Source organism: Euprymna scolopes, chromosome 43, assembly GCF_053919585.1.
Source record: "Euprymna scolopes isolate OS-2025 chromosome 43, ASM5391958v1, whole genome shotgun sequence".
Classification (NCBI taxonomy): Eukaryota; Metazoa; Mollusca; class Cephalopoda; order Sepiida; family Sepiolidae; genus Euprymna; species Euprymna scolopes.
Genome location: NC_136524.1, coordinates 8,345,681 through 8,366,565, shown reverse-complemented (window position 1 = coordinate 8,366,565; position 20,885 = coordinate 8,345,681). Strand labels below are relative to the sequence as shown.

The 20,885-nt window shown below is 31.7% G+C and overlaps 1 protein-coding gene across 12 annotated transcripts in view; it reads right to left on the bottom strand.

The window, feature by feature from the left end:
* The window catches only part of LOC145268164 (synaptobrevin), a 112,003-nt gene that overhangs the window by 53,590 nt on the left and 37,528 nt on the right, over positions 1 to 20,885 (bottom strand). The gene's annotated exons all lie outside the window — the stretch shown is intronic.

Sequence of the window (20,885 nt, the reverse complement as noted above, 5' to 3'; positions counted from 1 at the left end):
TATCCAACAATGGAGTTGAAGTCAATGATTTCGATTTTAAAACAAAACTAATTTTTTTTATAAATCTGTTTGGCGTACTCATGAATTATTTTTTTTTAAAGAATAAAATTGAATAAAGTTTATTTTTACAAGAATGTTTAGACATTTACCTAGCGAATAAGCATAAAAATATATATGAAAAACCGTGTTTATTATTTAAAAAAAAAATCAAAATCATACACGGGGTATGTAGATGTCAAAGTCACTTCCGTTTAAGAAAAAAAAAAAAAAAAGCCAACTTTATACCCGGTGTATAATTTTGATTTTTTAAAAATAATAAACGCGGTTTTTCACATACATTTTAATGCTTATTTGCTAGGTAAATGTCTAAATATTCTTATAAAATAAACTTTATTCAATTTTATTCTTTAAAAAAAATAATTCATGAGTACGCCAAACAGAGATTTATCAAAAAAATTAGTTTTGTTTTAAAATCAAAATCATTGACTTCAACTCCGTTGTTGGATATTAAAAATAATAAACATGGTTTTCAATATATAATTTCATGTTTATTCGCGAAATAAGTATAAAAATAAGTTGTTGTTTTTTTCTGTATAAAGTTGTTTTTATGACGGAATGAAATTTGCTCCGTGGCGTACTTTTTGGCGAGCTGGCGTCCCAAAAAAGAATCACCCTTAAGAAACCTTTCAAATTATTCAGTTAGGTAAGTTTTAAAATCTTCAACATGTCCCAAAGGAAAAACATTAAGTTTGTCAAGGTAAAAAGAAAATTTTGACTTTAGGTAAAAAATGGCACAGGTAAAAAGTGAAAAATATAGATGAAAATCTAGTTTATCAAAATCCTGGATCAAATTAAAAAGAAAATTATATATACATTTAAAAGTAGATGAGAACTTAGCTGAATTTAGATAAAAATGGTACACATAAAAATGACACAGGAAAGGTGGCAAATGTTAGTGAATAGAAAAAGAATAGTAAGTGAAAAACTATGCATAAAAATCTTACAAACTGGAAATTAAGAATTTAGAATGAGGGATCAGCATATAAATTTTTAAGAGGATAACAAAAACGCCCTTATCCTAAGTCCTTGTGAGAGCACCTCTTTCAATTTTTCAGGAATTAAGATAACAGTTGAAGGACAGGCTACCATTTATTTCCCGTGTCATATAAACAGCTTGAAAAAAAAAAAAAAAAAAAAAAAAAAAAAAAAACTCCCTTTAAGTACATTAAAAGTGTATAGGTCGGTAGATAATTAAATTCCATGGCATTTGGTATAATGGTTACAATACTTTTTCTTACAATTTCTTGACATAACTGATCTGGATTTTTACAATTTAATCTTGTTATTCCTATTTACTTTCACCCTTATGAGAGAAAAGTTAGACACAAGATCAGTTCTTTATGTGGGAGAAGTTGAGCCCCCTCCCTCCCAAAGGATTGGAACAAAACCAAAACTAAAAATTGCCTACATATAGGAATAGTTCTTCATTGAATGAAGACAGAATAGTCAAAATGTAGCATCAGAATGAATTTAGGAAAACTTGTCCATTTTTGCTAGGTACAAAAACTGTTTATTAAATAAATATCGAAAACCATTATTAAATAAATATCGATTGAAAACATTTTATGATTGCTCTTGAGAGCTAAAAAGCTTTCTCCTTCTCTAAAAGAGATATTCACATTTATTTTCTTTTTAAACCTCAGTATTTTCTTTAATTTTCTATTTTTGAGCGATCATCAAGACTCCCAAGATGTGATCCACTAATGCTGGATATTTTTTGTTCTAAAGTAACACTTGACAGTACTTGTTTTTCAAAGATATGTAGAGAATGAACACTTAGAAAAATCAATTCTATTTTTTTGAAACAGTAAAAACAATATACCCTTCAATAATGGTCATAAAATGTGTTTTCAATCGATATTTATTCAATGATGGACCCGGTTTTCAACCAAGCAAAAATGAACGAGTTTTCCGTGGACAAGTTTTCTGGGCACTATCAGAACAAATACTGCACTAACATTAATCATATTTTGAAAAAAATAAAATATTTTATTTTAACCAAAAACCCAAAAGAAAAAAGAACAGTAAACTCAACAAATATTTCAATCAGATTTTTTTTTTTTTTTTCATTTTCAGAACTTAGGGTTAGAAATAAAAAATTAATTAACTGCACTAAAAAAATTAGAATGGACCAGAAATGGGGGATCATTTTATGTTAAATTTATGTGTAACTAATTCTGCATTTTAAATTCTAAAATAATTGTTTTTGTTTTTTTTTTTGTGTTTAGGTGTTCACATGTAATCACCTAAATAAAAGTAGAATTATTGGGGAGGGGGCGATCAGCTTAAGTTGTCTTACCTTTAAACGCAACACATCCATGTATAAGCTATTTTTAATTTGACAAACTTACGTACTCTATCCAAGATTTTAAGTTTGTTTTTTTTTTTTAATTTTTCAGTGTTATTTTTTCTATTTATTCATTTTTGCCCTTTTTTACCCAAACTCATTTTTGGCATGCATATTACTTTCGAATTTAGGTAGAATGGCAAAAGTGAATAATAGATAAAAATGGCACTTTGAGAAGTTGGACTTTTTGAGAAGTGGGAGAAGTGTGGCTAAGTTCTCATTCTTCTAGTTTAAAATAGGACTATCCCCCCCCCCCCGTTTTTAATAGATATTTACACTGGTTGGGGTGGGGCTACACTTTTATTTTTTATTAGGGACTAGTTTGCCAGTGTGAAAAGTCTTTAGGAAGGTAGAGATAGGGAATATGGATTGCTTTTGACTTTCTTTTTCAATTCATTTGACTATATTCATCATAATTTATAACCCTAGACCTATTTTAAACTAGGGGAATAGGAACTTAGCCTGAACTTCTGGAACAGTTTTATTTTTCTGTGTCAAAGTGCCATTTTTATCGAGTTATTCACTTTTAACATTTTTTCCAGTGCCATTTTTACTGAGCACCATTACTTTCATCTAAAAGCACACGCACACACACACACACACGATGTGTAAGGTATCCGAGGACATAAGTTGTAACAGGAATATTCTTTGACTTTTTATTTTTTATATTGCATAATCATCTGTGGGGAAACCTTATAATTACACAACAAATGAATAGGCACACCATAGTTATTGTGACAACAAAAAAAAATATAAACCATTTATAACAGTTATTTAATCCTTAATTTACAAAATTTGTTAAAAGTTAAAATGTAAAGATACTATCATTGCCAGCTCCTATAATTATGCATATAAAAAGGCACAAATTAGCAAAGAGTTAAAAGCACCATCATTATCAAAACATAAAACCCATTCTAGACACAATGATAGTATTAAAATCATTTGCATTTATTGGACAAGTACAGCACACCATTAGTGGTAGTCGTAGAAACTGCGAGGTCGATTTAAAATGAACACTACATGTGACAGAATAAGTTTTATGTAATGAGTACGGGTTTATTTCAAGTCAGAAAAGGTAAAGGAAAATCTCTTCATCAGAAACTCCAAAAATCCAGTTTGATCTTTCGTGATCATATTTAACCCTAGCCTTCATTAAAATACATTAATAAGCACTCTATTCTAATAACACTAAATAATCCTTAAAAGTCTTCATGAAGTAATATCGCATATGAACAAGGACCACTTGATTCTAGCATGTAGGTGATTCATACAAACATGTTATCAAAGCTGAAGGAGAGTTTATTGAATAGAATTACAAAATATATTCTATCTTCAAAAACGCTTTACAATAAAAATCAGTATCTTTTTTTCAAAACCATTTTTGTATATGCATAAATCTCTCCGAATATTATACACAAGATATGCATATAATATGAAGAATTAGTCTATGAGAAAATAAAAGACATACAGAATACAGAAGTCTGTGACTGTTTTGTTGAGTTTTGGTTCAGCTGATGGTGAGATATTCGAAAGCAAGTATAAGTACATACTATTTTATTGGGGATTGAAAATTTTTGGCAATCTTATCCATTTCAGAAAATGTGATTAAAAGTTCTTTACTTTGGGGTGGATTACATTTTCCTTTAACACTTTACAAAATAATCGCTAATAATATTCAAGCCATTTTCTCTTTCATAAAAGTCAAAACATTTGTTAAACTGCTTTCATCCTTGTCTCTGCTTCCAATTTTTACTTTAATTTGCTCATCTTCCCATATCTATTTTAGCAATGGTCCAATTTTTTTTAGTAAATTATTTAATAAATTAATCAAATTTTCTAAAACAATCAACTACTTTGGCTTTTTATTTACATTTTAACATGTCTCAACAAAAATTGTAAGAACACATGAAAATATAATAGAATTGTTGATTCTCAATTAAATTTAAAAACAATTTAGTTTCAACAAAATCACAGATGTTTTAAAAGAAAACACATGGTACAAATCAGCCTTTTCCAATTAAACCGGGGGAGGGGGAGTCATCCAAGAAGCAGAGAACTATCAACCTTCATATAGAGCAATGAGGCTATTGTTAATATTGAGAAAAAAAATGGTATAGCTTAAAATAATGTAATTGTTATATTAATTAACACATATACCGTGTATTGTCCAGATTTCTTATCTTAATTTTAAGATGTACTATATTTTGAAATAAAATGTTTTGTGCTAAAACCAACGCTCTGAATCCTCTATCTATCAGATCCAGATCCATCCTAAAATAAAGTACTCCTGCCACATTTGTGGAAGTATCATTCAGAAGACTCTTTCTTGCCTTGACAGAGTATAAAATAAACTTAATCTGGGGGTAGTAAAAATCGAGAATAATTTTTAGATTATTCTCGATTTTTACATATCAAGTATAGCTCTGGCACGCATCCAATTAGGACTTTCTTGTAGGATTCATAATATATCAAACACACAAAAAAATTATCAATTGAAGCAATGAGTTTTTTTATTTTTTTACATCAAATTTTTTTATACTTGAATTTCCTAAGACCTCAATATTAAAGAAATAGAAAAGACCACAATAAAAGTATGAGCGATTTTCCCTGTCACCATTAAATTTTTTTTAATCAAAGTTTCCAATATATATTTCTTTATCGAGTAACATGCATAACTGCATAATTCAATTTTTTAAAATATTTTTTTATCTTGCATTCATTCAGATTAAGAGTTAAAATCAATGATAAAATAAATATAAGAAAAAAGTATGATTATTTCTAAATTAATTTTTTTTTTATTATTAATGCAGAGTTTTTCTTATTTAATGAAAAAACTCTACGTAAAAAACTCTTCACTTATTCTGAATTCTTTAAACAAAAAGAGACCCACATAAAGTAAGCAGGGTTTTTTTTTTTTTACGTGAGCAGATTTGTCCTTTTTTTACATAAACTAGAAAAGTCCATTTGCCTTTTTAAACAATTTTTTGGATTGTAAAGGGAAAATTAAAAAAAAAAAAAAAAGCTGCACAGAATGACTTTTACCTCTTTCTCAATCTAATATAAGGTTATTTTGTCAGATTTTCTAGATCAATCAAAACTAAATAGCATTTAAGCTGACAAATCAAAATTTGTTTCTTACTAGTCAATTTCCATTTGTTATTGGCAGTAACACACTTTGCTACAATTTCCAAACTAATATGAAAATATCACCTAAAATAATTAGCAAGAAAGATAACTAATTTAAAAAAAATACAATTGGAATTGTCTACCAATGTAAAAACAAATAAAAATGAACTAAAATGATTTTATTATCTCCAAGGCAATGACAAGTAGGTAATGACAAGTAACATAAAAAAAGAAAGCTACTAAACTGTCATCAATTAGTGATTATTATCTATATTCTGCTATCTTCAAACTATTAACTATGTCACAAAACTCGATAGCAGCTTATAAAAATTTAAAGAGTAAAAAAAAAAAAAAGTTTAAATTGAACACTCCATAGATCTTTTATTTTTATTGCTTAATAATGATACTATTGGGATTTTGCCATAGAGTGCAGAATATATATCCATGTGTGGTTTTAATATGAAAAAGTAGATTTTTATTACTATGGGGAAAAAATAATCCAGATATATTCAAGAATCAAAGCATGCACATTATATATATATATATAGGAGGTGCATATTTTTCATGCGTCAGTGCTCAGAAAGGTAATTTTATTTATGAAGTCCTCAACCAATTCCTTCTACATTTTTCATTACTTATATTACCCTTCCCAAGATGTTGTATACTCACCTCTAGCACTGAAAGAAATCCTCTCATAATAATAAAAGAGAGTGATTGGGTATGTCCTTCTCCTTTAAATGGTCGGCACCGCCATTGATAACAGGTTAAGTTGACCTCGGCAGCTATCATTTTGAAAAACTAGGAGGAATGATGAAATAAAAAGTCCTACTTTTTATTTAAAAGTAAAAAAGAAAAATCAGTGGAAGAAAAGATCTTTGTATATATTCTAAATAAATAGCCAAGCAAAAATCTTGATGTGCCTATATTTTTAATGTAACCAAGCAACCAACCACACAACAGGTTTTATAAGTATTAAACAGAAATAGTGGTCCAACTTTACCAAAAAACTGAAGATAACAGATAGATGGTCTCACTTTTGAATAAAAAAAAAATGTTTCAATAATTTTCTATTTAATAGTCTAGAAAACATATCATCCTGAACAAGTTGGAATATTTCTTCTCATTTGAATGAAGGAGTCCTATTCTTATCATTTTGTTGTTAGATTCAAGATTTTTAATCCCTTTGAAATCCAATCATATCCTTAATGAAACCCCTTGTTTTGATAAATTCCCGCGACCAATTTTCACTCTAGATTTAAAAGTGGAAGATATATGCATTCTGTTGCTAAGGTCATTGGAAAAATGATCAGATCATTCTATCACTTGAGAAAGTACTTGCTCCTGATGCAATCCTCTATCTATCAGATCCAGATCCATCCTAAAATAAAGTACTCCTGCCACATTTGTGGAAGTATCATTCAGAAGACTCTTTCTTGCCTTGACAGAGTATAAAATAAACTTAATCTGGGGGTAGGAGAAGATCTCTTTTGTTATCTACAGTTCATTTCTCAAAGAGACTTTGCTCATCTTTCCAGACAATCATTTTCATGGAAATTGCTTTCTAGTTCTTCTTGGTAAGACATTCACAGCAAGAACTTATCTTTTTTCCACAAAAAAAAAAAAAAAAAAAAGAAAAAAAAAAAGCTTTCTTCCTCTGTATGCCTAACAAAATAAAATTTCCATGAGTTTCTTTCCAAAAACTTTCTATCTGTGAAAAACAATACCATAGGACTTTCTTGCATACAACATATGGTTATTTTCAAATATAATGTCCACAAATACTTGTCATAAAACTTCTTCATAAGAACTTAAGTTTTGTTTATTCCACCATTCAACCACAATTTTATCTACCTCTTCATGACTTTTAGCATCTTGTAAGAATATAAAAAGGAAAATGTGTTTGTCTTATTGCCAGTAAACTAGGCATTCTGCCTTCAATGAGGATTGGGAAAATATTAAATCATTAAGTCAAATTTATTCTATTTTTATCTTTTTTGTTTTTTGCTAGCCTAATCCAATCAAAAGTATAAATATGTACATCATTGAGATATTGTAAGTCCCAATTTATTTTCTTCCCCCATTAGGGGAGAGTTAGACACAAGATCAGTTTTTAATGTGAGGAAAAAGACCCTCTGGATTGGAAAAATAAAAATTGTGTCAGTCTAGAAAGATTTCTCCTTTACTGACTGAATACAAAAAGAATAAGATCAAGTGTAATATCAGAACAGATACTACACTCAAAAGCATGTGGACCCGATCTCATCCCAGCTGTGCTATTAAAAAAGTGCTCAGCCGAAGTAGCTCCAGTTCTCTCCAAACTCTACAACAAATGCCTTAATGAAGCTTGCTTTCCGGGCTGTTGGAAAACTGCTTCTGTTGTACCAGTATTCAAGAATTCTGGCGAAAGGACAGACCCATCAAATTATCGCCCCATTAGCCTCCTCCCACTTTTTGCCAAAATATTTGAGACCATAATTAACCATGCTCTAGTCCATCATCTTACAGATGCTAAACTACTGACTGACAAACAATATGGATTTAGACAAGCCCGTTCCACAGCAGACATCCTCACTGTGATCTCTGAACGTATATACCATTCACTGGACAAAGCGGGGGAGGGCAGAGCGGTAGCTCTAGATATATCTAAGGCTTTTGACAGGGTATGGCATGAGGGTCTCCTCAGTAAAATCAGATCATACAGTATCACTGGTAGAATACTTAACATAATTAAATCCTTCTTAGATAAGAGAAAAATCCAGGTTGTCCTCGACGGTTGTACATCTAAACAATATGATATAAATGCGGGGGTGCCCCAGGGTTCTATCCTTGGACCTGTATTGTTCCTGATATTCATAAATGACCTCCCCGACAACATTGCCTCTGAGATGGGTATGTATGCTGATGACACTACACTCTATGGCAGACACGACAGGAAGACGAATGAACACATTTCTAAAGAAATGGCAGAAACACTAGAGGAAGACCTCCAATCTGTAGTGGAATGGGGACAAAAGTGGTTGGTCGCGTTCAATGCTGCCAAGACTAAACTAGTTTCATTCAATAATTACAAGAAACCCTCCCTACCACCCATAGCAATGGCCAACGACTCTTTATCTGAGAGTCCATCTTTCAAACTCCTTGGCCTAACGTTCACAGGAAACATGAGTTGGAACAATTACATTGAGGGCATTGCCAGGGCCGCTGCAAGAAAGGTAGGCTCTCTCTACCGTGCTAGAAAACTACTAACACCCGAAAGTATCCTGTACCTCTATAAGGCCACCATTCGCCCATGTATGGAGTATTGCTGCCACATCTGGGCTGGTGCATCTGCTACTAGTCTCTCGCTCCTTGACAAGGTTCAAAAGAGAGTTGCAAACCTGATAGGCCCTGAACTGGCATCTAAGTTTCAGCCTCTGTCCCATCGACGAAATGTTGCATCTCTCTGCCTTTTCTACAAGTATTTTAGTGGTGAATGCTCTGACGAACTGCAATCACTTGTGCCCCCACGACGTGAGCACCCTCAACAAACCCGACAGGCTGCTAAATCCCACCCCCACACTGTAGAGATCCCTAGATGTAAAAGATCTTTTTACTCCAATAGTTTCTTCCCCAGAATCGCAAGACTCTGGAATTCCATTCCAGGTCCCTGCTTCCCCAACAGTACTGACGTGCAGAAGTTCAAGTGTAACGTGAACCGACACCTTGCTGCCCAAATCCCTACATAGTACCCCAGTAGTTGCTGCCCCTGATAGTAGCCCCCTACACCAAAGTGGCAATTTGCCTTGTTTGGGGTGAAAATGTAATAAAAAATAAAAAATAAATAAAAAAACACTACAAATATTACACTTCATCTCAGTATTATTATCATTGGAAGTGAGAAGGTAATGAATAATTAATTATACTCAAGTGTAAGTATTTAAAGGTTAATGTGTCCAGTTAAGATTAAAATAGTCAGTTGAAAATGCCATGCCATAAAAAAACAAACAAAAACAATTAACAGCTTTGTGTCTAATTATGTATCATATCAAAATAAATATAATCTCGAAAATTATTGTTGCTTGTCAGTGTCTGGTAGGTGTAGATCACAATAAATGATACAGGATTGTAATAGCTACCTCTCAGCAAGGCCACTAGAATTAGGTTTTATATGCAACATCTGGTATTCCCAAATGGTCACCAATTTAAGTAGTTATCAAGCAAAGTGTTGCTTAACTTTTTTGGTTTTACAAGAAATAGCGTCTAACCATGATAATATCTATCATGATAATAAAATATAATTAACATTTATTTTTAATATTTGTTTCCCCGTATATATTTTAATGATGAGATTCCATTTTTTTTGTTCTAATTAGGCATAAGTTCTGTTCCATCATGTTCACTGTATGTTGTCTGAGCACATCCCTAATACCTTATTTAAGTTTTAATACAGTATCTATTACTCTTATTCCATCCTTCTGTCAGTTGTATTACCTTTGACTTAAGAAACTAGATTAAAATAGTTTATGATAAACAAAATATATATCAACATAGAAAATATTACAATATTAATCGACTCTTTTTTCAACATCGTTTCTTTTCGACAACAGTCAACCATTTTGAAGTGCTAAAAAAAATAATGATTTTGATTTTACACGTGCGTAAAAACAAAAAACTTTTTACCAATTGTTACAAGAATAAAACAGAAATTGTTACGGTAAATCGTTTTTTCTTTTTAATTTTGTTATATTTTTTTCTGGTGATTTTATTATATTTACATGTTTTCTTTGGTATTTTCCTTGAGTAGCATTGTTATGCTTTGATAATCAGCGACGCCCAACAAAAGCCAGCGATTTATGTCATGTTTCAAGCGAAGCCAAGCAGCCAGTTAGTTACGTTTGATTCAAATTCTGTACAAGTACCGGTCAGTTGTTAATGCGTGGAAAATCCAGTTCCTGAAAAAGGGGTACTCTGGATAGTAACAAAAACAATTGCCTCCGTCTGGAAGAATTTCTCCTACATTGATTGTGGAAAAAAAAAAAAAAAAAAAAAAAAAAAAAAAAAACCGTGAAGTTTAGTTCCCCTCTGTTTCTCTCCCTCTCTCTATATCTCTTTCTATCCATCTCTCCCTCTATCTTTCTCTCTCTATCACCCTCTCCATCTCTTTGGCCCCTTTCTCTCACTCCCTATATATCTCTCCTCCCTCTCTTTCTCTCTTCCTCCATCTCTCCCCCTCTATCTAACTCTCCCTCCACCCCTCTATCTCGCAATCCCTCTACCTGCCTTTCTCTATTTCCCTCTCTCTTTCTCCTTTTCCGTCTATCTCTCTAGCCTCCTCTCTATCTATCCATCTCTCATCCCGCATCCTATTTTAGTCTCCTAAATTAATTACAGTGAATAAGGTATTTTCAGGACATGGATAAATCCTATTTTAGTCACCTAATTTAATGTGAGATCAGAAGTTATTTAGAAATTACTACTTTGAACAGCACCAGGAGGAACTGAAAAAAAAAAAGTTCTAATTAAATTGATTTTGGCAGCCATTCGATGACAAAGTGACATAGCCTTAGCTCTTGCTGCATGCAGAATAGCTGTGACTTAACTACCAGGTAAAACTACTCATTCTGCTTTGAAACTACTATTAAACATTCAATTTTTCAAAACTCCCATGTTCAATATCTCCAAAACATCCAGCATGGGAAAAATATTGCAGAAATGCAAACTTATTGTTTGGGATGAATGCATAATGGTACACAAATCACTTGAGGCTCTTGATCGATTTTGCAAGATTTGTGTGGCAATGTCAAACCATTTGGGAATGCAGTAATATTGCTTGCAGGAGATTTCAGACAAATGTTACCTGTAATTCCTCAATCAACATCAGCAGATGAAACAAAAGCTTGCCTCAAATACTCTACTTTTCAGTGCCATGTAAAGACATTAAACTTAACTCAAAATACTCTTGTCCAGTTGCAGAACAGTTGATCCACAGAGAAATTTTCACATCAATTGTGGGAAATTGGGTACGATAAAGTGCTGGCTGATCAGATTAAGGGCAAATTTAGTTACATCAAAAGAAGAGTTGGTAAAAAAGGGTTTTCCATATATTCAAATTAATTATAAGAATTCCAGTTGGCTGAGTCAACGAGTTATTCTTGCAGCTCAATACAAAGACGTCTATGAATTTAAGATTATTCAGCTTCAAATTCCAAGTGAAGTAGTCACATACAAGTCCTTTTACACTGTTGTGGAAGCAGATGAAGTGGTTAATTATCCAACAGAATTTTTGAATTCAGTAGATTTGCCAGGGATACCACCCCATGTATTGCAATTGAAAATTAGCATACTAATTATGTTATGAAATATAAACCAACCCAAACTTTGCAATGGCACATGGCTTGTAGTAAAAAATTAATGATCAAAATTATAGAAGCAACAATCTTAACAGTACCTTTCACAGGTGAAGATATCTTCATTCCACGCATTTCTATAATTCCACTAGATAAGCCATTTCACTTTATGAAATTGCACTTTCCAATTCAATTGTCGTTTGCAATCACCATCAGCAAAGCTCAAAAACAATCTTTACAATTGTGTGGCTTACAGCTACACACAGACTGTCACATGGACAATTTCTGGTGCATGTTCAAGAGTCAGTAAACTAGAAAATCTAACTTAGAAAATGGAACAATAACAAATTTTCTCATTCTGGAATTTTTTCCATTGTGCCAAATTGTGCCACAGCAACGTGCGGCAGAGTACAGCTGATTACTTATAATTTTATGATTACTCAGCTTTTTGTTTTTTGCCTCTTATTTCATTCTATTTGGATTTTTACATGGAATGTGTGAGGATGTTAATATTTATAATCTGAATCTAATTTTAAAGTTTCACATGTGCATTTAGTATTAAAAATGATAGTAATGAAATACATTAATTTTCTAACTTAGGACCGTTCCATTAGGAAATTGTTTTATTATAAGCTTGAATGATGGAATGCCCCTTCCTCAAACTTTAAAAATCATACATTTTGTTCGGCACCTAATTGATAGCAATTCACTAAAAGAAAAAAAAAATTGCAGGGAAGTCTAATCAAACCGGTTTTTAACTAGTTTTTAAAATGACTGACATAAGCCGTTTAAAGATTTTTCTTTTTCTTCAAGCTCTAGTTGTAATGCATGTACACATGGTGGATAATTTTCATTATTACAACAGATTTTTTTTTTCAACTTTCATAAGTAAATACTAACAAAAATATATATAAATACCTGATGTATTTATATAGAACTAGAATACCCATTGTATGACGGGTAAAATTAATTCCCAAAATAGAACATCCAATAAAAAAGTTTTATTCTAGAAAATGTTTAAAAATTAAGGCTTGAGCTTAAAGGGTCTTAAGAAAAAAAAAATTAAATTCAGGTCTTCTTGCTTAATAAATGTCTAATGACTAGGGCTACGACAACAGCATATTCTTTTCATTGTTTTTAACCTCGAGTATATATCCGACACAGACAATCAACTGATGATCACATCACTCTACATAAAACATAAGATATCAATGGATATATACCTGAGAATCAAAACAAGGAAAAGAATATGCTGTTGTCATAGCCTAACTAATGATTACAGATCAAATTTAAAGCCAATTAAAAATATTTTCAAGTGGGAAACTGTCCTCATATACTCCTAAAAGTCATTTTAACTATTCTAAAGAAACTGGAATATAGGGAATATTTATTAATTAATGTCTAATACCTATTGTTGAAGGTATTTCTATTTTCACAAAGGGCTTTCACCCTTTTAATTACCCCTTGACATAGACCTAAAATATTACCCAACTTTATGCCAGACAGTTGTGTTCCAAAATTCATGATCGATTAGTTTAAAACTTAATTCTATACATGCAAATCTATATAAGCAAGCCGTGTGTGCATGATCCCCCTCTGGTGATGCATGTGAGATTACACCATAAAAAATAGTGAAGAAATGATGAATGTGAGAAGTGTGAAGAGCCAATGTTGCCTTCACATTTTCACCAAATTTCAGAAAAATCTAATAGATGGCGCAAAAATTATCGGGTAAAAAATGTAATTTTTTGCAATTTTGGGGCATTTTTGACCTCTTTTGAGCCTCTGGGGACACCAAATCCCAATGTAAATGGATAACAGTCCAGTTTCAGGCCTTAACATGTATATTTGAGTTGACCACCGTGAAAAACCACTATACAGTCAGACCTATCAAGTTTTTGTTGGGAAATATGAAAGAAGAGCCACAAAAAGGGGCGTTTTAGCACTAAAAGTCCCCAGGGACCCAAACCAGAATTTTACCAGAGTTACCCATACTGGATTTATATATAAAAAACAATGGGCTCCACATTTTGGCCAAGTTTCAAAAAAAATCTAACCGACAGATTAAAAGTTATGGGGCAAAACGTATCATTTTTGGGCATTTGGGGTCATTTTTTTTAACCCCTTGAGCCCCTGGGGACGCAACTGGAATTTTTGCAAAAAAAAAAAAAAAAAAAAAAAAAACTCTTTTACTGTGCACATCTATTTGATAAAATATAATTTGTGGCAAAATTTCAGGAAAAACTAATGGAGAGTTATCTGGTAATCGTCCAGAATAACGGATGCACGGACGCCACTGAAAACATAGATCCCTCTCTGATAAATCGGGGAACCAATAAAACAGATGCATGTATATGCTTGTGTGTAAATATTTAACTTATAAACTACTGGTCATATAACATGGAAATTAACAGAAAATAGCAATCATACACCAAAGATGGTTTATAATGAATAAAACCATGGTTTTGGGTGAACGAATAACACGTACAGAAATATGTCTTCAAGTTGAAATGCAAAATGTTCATTTCAACTTGATGACATATTTCTATTACTTTTGAGCATGTGCAAATTCATCCATAGCTTTGCAGTGGTTTAATTTTAAATATTTATTATCTCTATGTTGCTAGGTCAAACAGTAGGGAACGGAGCTAGAGCATTAAATGTTTTGGTTTCTATTCTAGTTGATAGTACCCAAGTCATTTTTTTTTTATCTTTCGAAATCAGTGCTATACATAAAAGAAAAAATTGGCTGTGTAATACGAAATCTGCATGAATTAGAATATATTTAAGTGTATTTCACAACTGGGCAAGGCCAGGTGCCCCTGCTAGTATTATATAAATTTATATACACATCCCTAATTTTACATGTTAAGAAATCTTAAAAATGAGATCATTTCATTTCTTTACAGTCCTTCAGCAAAATCAATATAGATAACCCCACCTCTACCCCCCCCCCCGACCAAACTCAAACCATGAATGATAAGTGATCTAATTTTAGTGCTGACAGGCAAACACTATCTTTACATACTTTGGTTGTCAAAAGTATTGCTACTTAGATATTTTTAGATAGTCTTAAAATTATATGAGCATTATATTTATCTTTAATTAAAAAAGTGATATACTGCTGAAATTAATCCTTTTCTGTTGCCTTCATTTTGTACTAGTATTTTACACAGCCTTTTGAGCGCTTCTTTTGACCGACTTTTTTAACTAGTTATTGAAATATGGTTTACCTCCTCCCCTACTGAATCATGTTCATTTTACTTTCGATTCGATCCTACCACCACCCTTTTATTCTCCATTAGTGTTTTGTTTAAAAGCCTATAAAACAACTATTTACATGGGGCATTTTTTTTTGTATTGAAAATGTTATTGTGCATGATTTGCATGAACTCTTAAACATTTTTCCCTCCAATTCCTGAACTTCAGTTCTGTAAAATAGTAAAAAAAAAAAAAATGGCTGCTTACCCCACCCCCTTCCCCACTTTATACTACCTTTCTCTTTGAAGACATTATAAAACTTGGTAGTATGACCTGAAAGGACCATTCGACCACTCCAGAAAAATGTACTTCACTCCTGATGCAATTCTCTACCTATTTAAGAAGTAAAAGCATAAGATGAAGTACGTTTGGAAAGGTGATGCTTAGAACACTGGTTTGACAACCCAAAATTCACTTTGCAATCTAGTGGGGAATTACCTCTTTACTCTACATCCTCTTTCTCACAAACAAGTCATTGTCAGTTTTTCACTATTCTCATTTCTGTTGAAGATGCTCAATTGGGCCCTAATCTTTGGTTCCTCCTTGTAGAACTTTCATGGCAAAAGCTGGTCTTTCTACCACCACTGCAAAGAACTTTTTTTTCTGCATTCCTAATGAAAATTTCCAAGAACTTTTTACAGTGGAACACATTGTTACAAGATTACTTCCTTGAAAGATCATTATTTTTATAGCAAGTGCTCGTCTGAGCTCCAATCTATGCACCTCACTACCCGCCAAACTTTCACAAAAAACACTCATCTAACTGAAACTTATCAATAATTTCCCCCACTCTTTGGCTGTGCCTAAACCTGTTTCCCTGCTTTCCAGCTGACTACCATATGATCGTCTTCGTCCAACATGAACAAGTTCTCGAGTCTTCTTAAGTAATCCAATTTACCAAATTTCCACTAATGACGATTACTACAATGTTTTCCCATTGGCTACTACTACACTCATTATCTTCTACTGTCAAGTGGCTTCAAGGCCTTGATAAGTGGTGACTCCTTTGTAAAAAAAAAAAAAAAAAGATTCAATTCAAATCTAATATCAACACTTGTCATAAATTTCCCCAAATCATTAGCCCTTATCTTTGAGTAGATAATTGGGAATCATCAAATTAGTAAAAACAAAAAATAAAAAGCATATTTTGAAAGAAATATATTTATAAATAATGCATGTAGAAAAGTTATTTAACTATCCAATATGCAAATGTAAATCTCACAAAGTTTGCTAAGAGTTATTTCCCTTCGATTATGAATATTTTAAAAAGTTTTTCAAATCCGATTTAAACAATGATTTATTTTGTATTGTGTTCGGTTGGATATTAAGATGTTAACTGTATGACTGTATCAAAATATGTGTGGCATCATGAATTTTTTTCAATATATGCACACATTTTCTTTGGAAGATTTGAAGAATAAAAAAATCATTAAAAGTGTCTTTAGCGATGTACACAAAGTCAGTGCATTTGATTAACAACGTCTTTGTTGTATTGCATACATAAGACAGATTGACCACATTATCAATTTCTTCAACTAGTTTGATTATTATCAAATAAAAAGGACTTAGTGAAAAGACAACGCAAAGATTTGGGCATGTCATAATGGACACCATTGACCTTACACCTTCATGTAAGAAATAACAGTAGTTAGGTGAAAATGACTTGTGACCTGGATATGATCTATAGAATAATTTATAGAATCCATAGTAGAAAGGAATGACTCGAGACATCACCACTCCTTAGGGTGTGACAAATTGCATAAGGTGTGATATGTGATGTAACAGTTATAACGAAGGCCACGGTTTAACCCACTCAGAGAATTAGTCAGCCTCCAGCCTAAAAGTGTGCAACATTAGATATTTGAAAAAACACAGAACTTTGAGTTGGAGGAGTCAGATATAAAATTTTCCAAAAGAGTAAATGAAAAACAAAACCTTCTTTAAATCTAAACCAAAGAATTTTTAAGCACAAATTTGTCTACCTTTTAATATGTAAAGGAATGAATATAGCCATAATTTTCTGGTTGCATTAAAGAAAAGTCATGAAGAAAATTTTATTCCATCTTAGAATTTTCTCGGTTTCTGTTGAAGACAACTCCCATACACATAAAACAAGCCAAAAACTATATGCTCCCCCGACTGCTGCCTTTGTCATGTTTTTGTGGTGGGATGGGAAAGAGTCATATGGTTAACCTTATAGCTGATTACCTCGAGCAAACACTTTCTCCCAAGGATATGGAACATTCAGTTGTTTTTGTTGCAGCTTCCACTGGTACTGTAGCAAGTAAAATAAACTGCACCACACTTCACACGGCTTTTCATCTTCCTATTTTTCATAGAAGATCAAGAAAGACCCTTTCTGATAAGAGGGTAAATGATCTAAATTTTTAACATTCACAGGCAACAAACACGAATTGGAATACATAGTCAATTTGAATTGTAAAACAAATCCGAATCGATATGTTCTTATTTATTTGCCTCCCCACAAGGGTATAGTTAGATAAAGGTCAGATCTTCATTCATGTGTAGGAGACACTTAAAAAATAAAACAGCCAAATGACACTGTTTCATGACCAATGAGACCCTAATTTTTTTAAATTCGATACCTTTTCAAACCTATATTTAGACACAAATATAAATTTTAGGAGAAAAATAAAATTAACCCCAAAAGGTGTGTTTTTACATACTAAAACAACATGGTGCTCAAGCCCCAGAATTTTCTCAGAGTCAAATATTACATTTTCAGATGCATGTCCATGTGATCTTGCTTTTGAGTAATTTTCAGCAAAATCTAATGGTCGGAAAAGATTCTATATCCCGAAAAGTGCTATTTTTGGCCATTTTGACTACCTGAGGATACAAGCAGAATTTTTATAAAAAAAATCAAAGAATGTTACATTTCCTCCCTTAGGTAGTTGTAACTTCATGCAAAATTTCAGAAAAATGTAATGAGTAGTTATTGAGAATTTTCGGAACAAACAGACGAATGGATGACGGTGAATTCTAAGGTTCAAACTAAGTCAGTGGACCAATCATATTTTAAAATGACACACACACACACACACACACACACACACACACACACACACACACACATATTAGTAGTCATAGTAAGAAGTGCATAAAATAAGATGGAGAGAAAAAAATTATTTACACCAGAAAATGTAATGCTGTTGTATTGGTAGGATGAGTCATAACCTTGTAATAGGAAAAAGCCTCGTCAGACCTTACAGAAACCTGTAAGGTCTGACGAGGCTGTTAGATTGTAAACACGGTCCAACATCCGAAACATATGTAACCAAACAGATAAAACGGTAATATTTGCTCTGAGCACTCTCTTCAGGTTTTTACTAATTACCAGTTTTACCATATATATATATATATATATATATATATTTAAAGGAGATTAGAACAATAGTCTAAAGAGCAGAGTGTATTTTAATGTAATAGTGAAATTACTAGTTTACTTAAAATACAAGAAAGAAAAAGTGCTCGTTGTAATTTAGATATATAATAAGCTCGATAGGTAAATATCCTAGAGCTAATTTAATATTTAGTAATGTGATTGATAATTTAAAATTTAAAAATCAAATTATAATTAAATTAAAAATCCGTTTCATAAGAAGGAACAACAACAAAATCAATTATTTGTACGATCGTTTCGGAAAACAGTGTTTTTATTGTGGTAGACATCAAGTTACGGACAATAATTATTACATATAGTTTTTTAATAAATATATACACACACACACACTAGCGGGGGGGGGGGGCTTTGCCCAATTGTAAAATACGCTTAAATGATATTTTAATTTGTCCCGATTTCATATATGATTATAGTCATGATTTCAAAAGTAAAAAAAAAATATTTGGGTGACATCAGCTGGAATCGAAACTGAAAGCAAAACTGTAGCACTCAAAGCTGGTGACGTTACTACTGTACCTACTGTAATATTTAATATATTGGATTATGTCATACAAATGATTCCATGCCTCAGCACTTATTGATAATATTCAATTTTGCATACAAATTAGCTTTTTATACTGTCCAATATAAAAGAACTGGTGCTTTTTTTCTGTTAGTCTCCTAAAAAAAGTTCCTGGTTTCCATATTAAGGATTAGTATTTATTAGTAAATTATATTATTATAGTGCATGTGTATGCGGGGGGGGGGATACAATTTTGAAAGATATTCTTATATTCTTTAGAATCTGAGTATTATATAAAAACAAACATAAGAATTTTTTCCAATAACTTTCCCAGAAATCTAACAATTGTTATTCAATTCTGGAAAGAAATAAACAATCCATTGTGTTTTTATTCAATATCCTCTTTTGACATGCATAAGTCATCAAGCTTTCTGGAATACAATTATTGTAATAGCTAATTGTATTGTTAGAGGCATTCACTTTCATAATTTAAGAAAAATTATAAGAGGTTATTATACATAATGACACATAATTGGATCTATTGACCCACTACTATCCTTTCTATTCCATTATTCATATCTCACATTAAAACAATAGTAATAGTCCAAAAAAATACAATACAAATATTATAAATACCATATATTTTTTCCACTATATAACAGAATCGTTTTGAAAGATCCACAGCCTAATCAACATGTTTCCCAATGGTTTTTTCATATGAAATACCTTTTAAAATATTCAATTAAGTAAACAACTTCCAATTTAACTATTCTAATTAGTCACAATTTGCAATTAACTCATCAAGGGAGCAATTTTTTTTTTTTTTTTTTTTTTTTTTACTAATCACTGCACCACCATTACATATGGTAATTATCACCTCTGTCACTCTTTATTAACAGTTGCAGGTAATAAGGACATGACAAAATAAAAAGGTTTTAAGTAATTAATTATAAACAAAAAGAAATACCACAAGTATTAATTACTGTGACTGTAGAGAGAGGAGGAGGAGGAGGAGGAGGAGGAGGGGAATATAGTGAGCAAAAATAGATTAATTTTTTATGGTACTTTTTAATTCAACTGGCTTTGTAAACTCACTTTTCCCTGATTTAAACAATCTAACCCAACTTCAATGAGTGATTCAACCATGTAGAGATGACAGGATTGGAATTCCATGTTGTTTCACAATCATAGAAAATTCCACATTTACCAAACATTTCAATATAGCATAAACACCATGTTTTTAAATATCTGTAGAAAACAATTCAATGGATTTGCAGACTACTCACACTGAATAGAATATTCAAAACCTAAACATATCGTCCGTTACATATATTGCAGATTTTAGAATTAAACTTGCATAGATTAACAGCTACGTCATAAGATTATCCTACGAAATATTACCTCCTCCTTAGCATACATGAACAAGAAATTGCCACATTCTGCTGTTCATTAAAAAACTTGACATTATATATACCAACAAAAATAAGCTTCCTCTGATTTTTTTTTTTTGCTAGTTAAACATTTTTTAAAATAGTATTATGGAAAACAAAAGAATGTAAATTACTATGTAATTTTAACTTCCAAATGGTTATTGTCTCCATTAAAAATCTAATCTTTGAGATAGGATATTCATGAAAATAATTCTCTAATGTAATGAAAATAAAGGAGGAGGGGGACAAAAAAAAACAATTGTTTATAAGCACATCAATATTTCGTCTATTTAAAACTTTCTAAACATAATTTGAAGCTAAAGCATAGAAATCAATATTTGAAAATACATGGTGCATCTACATGAAAATGTTTTTCTTTAAAATGAAACGCGTTATATTTCAAAATATG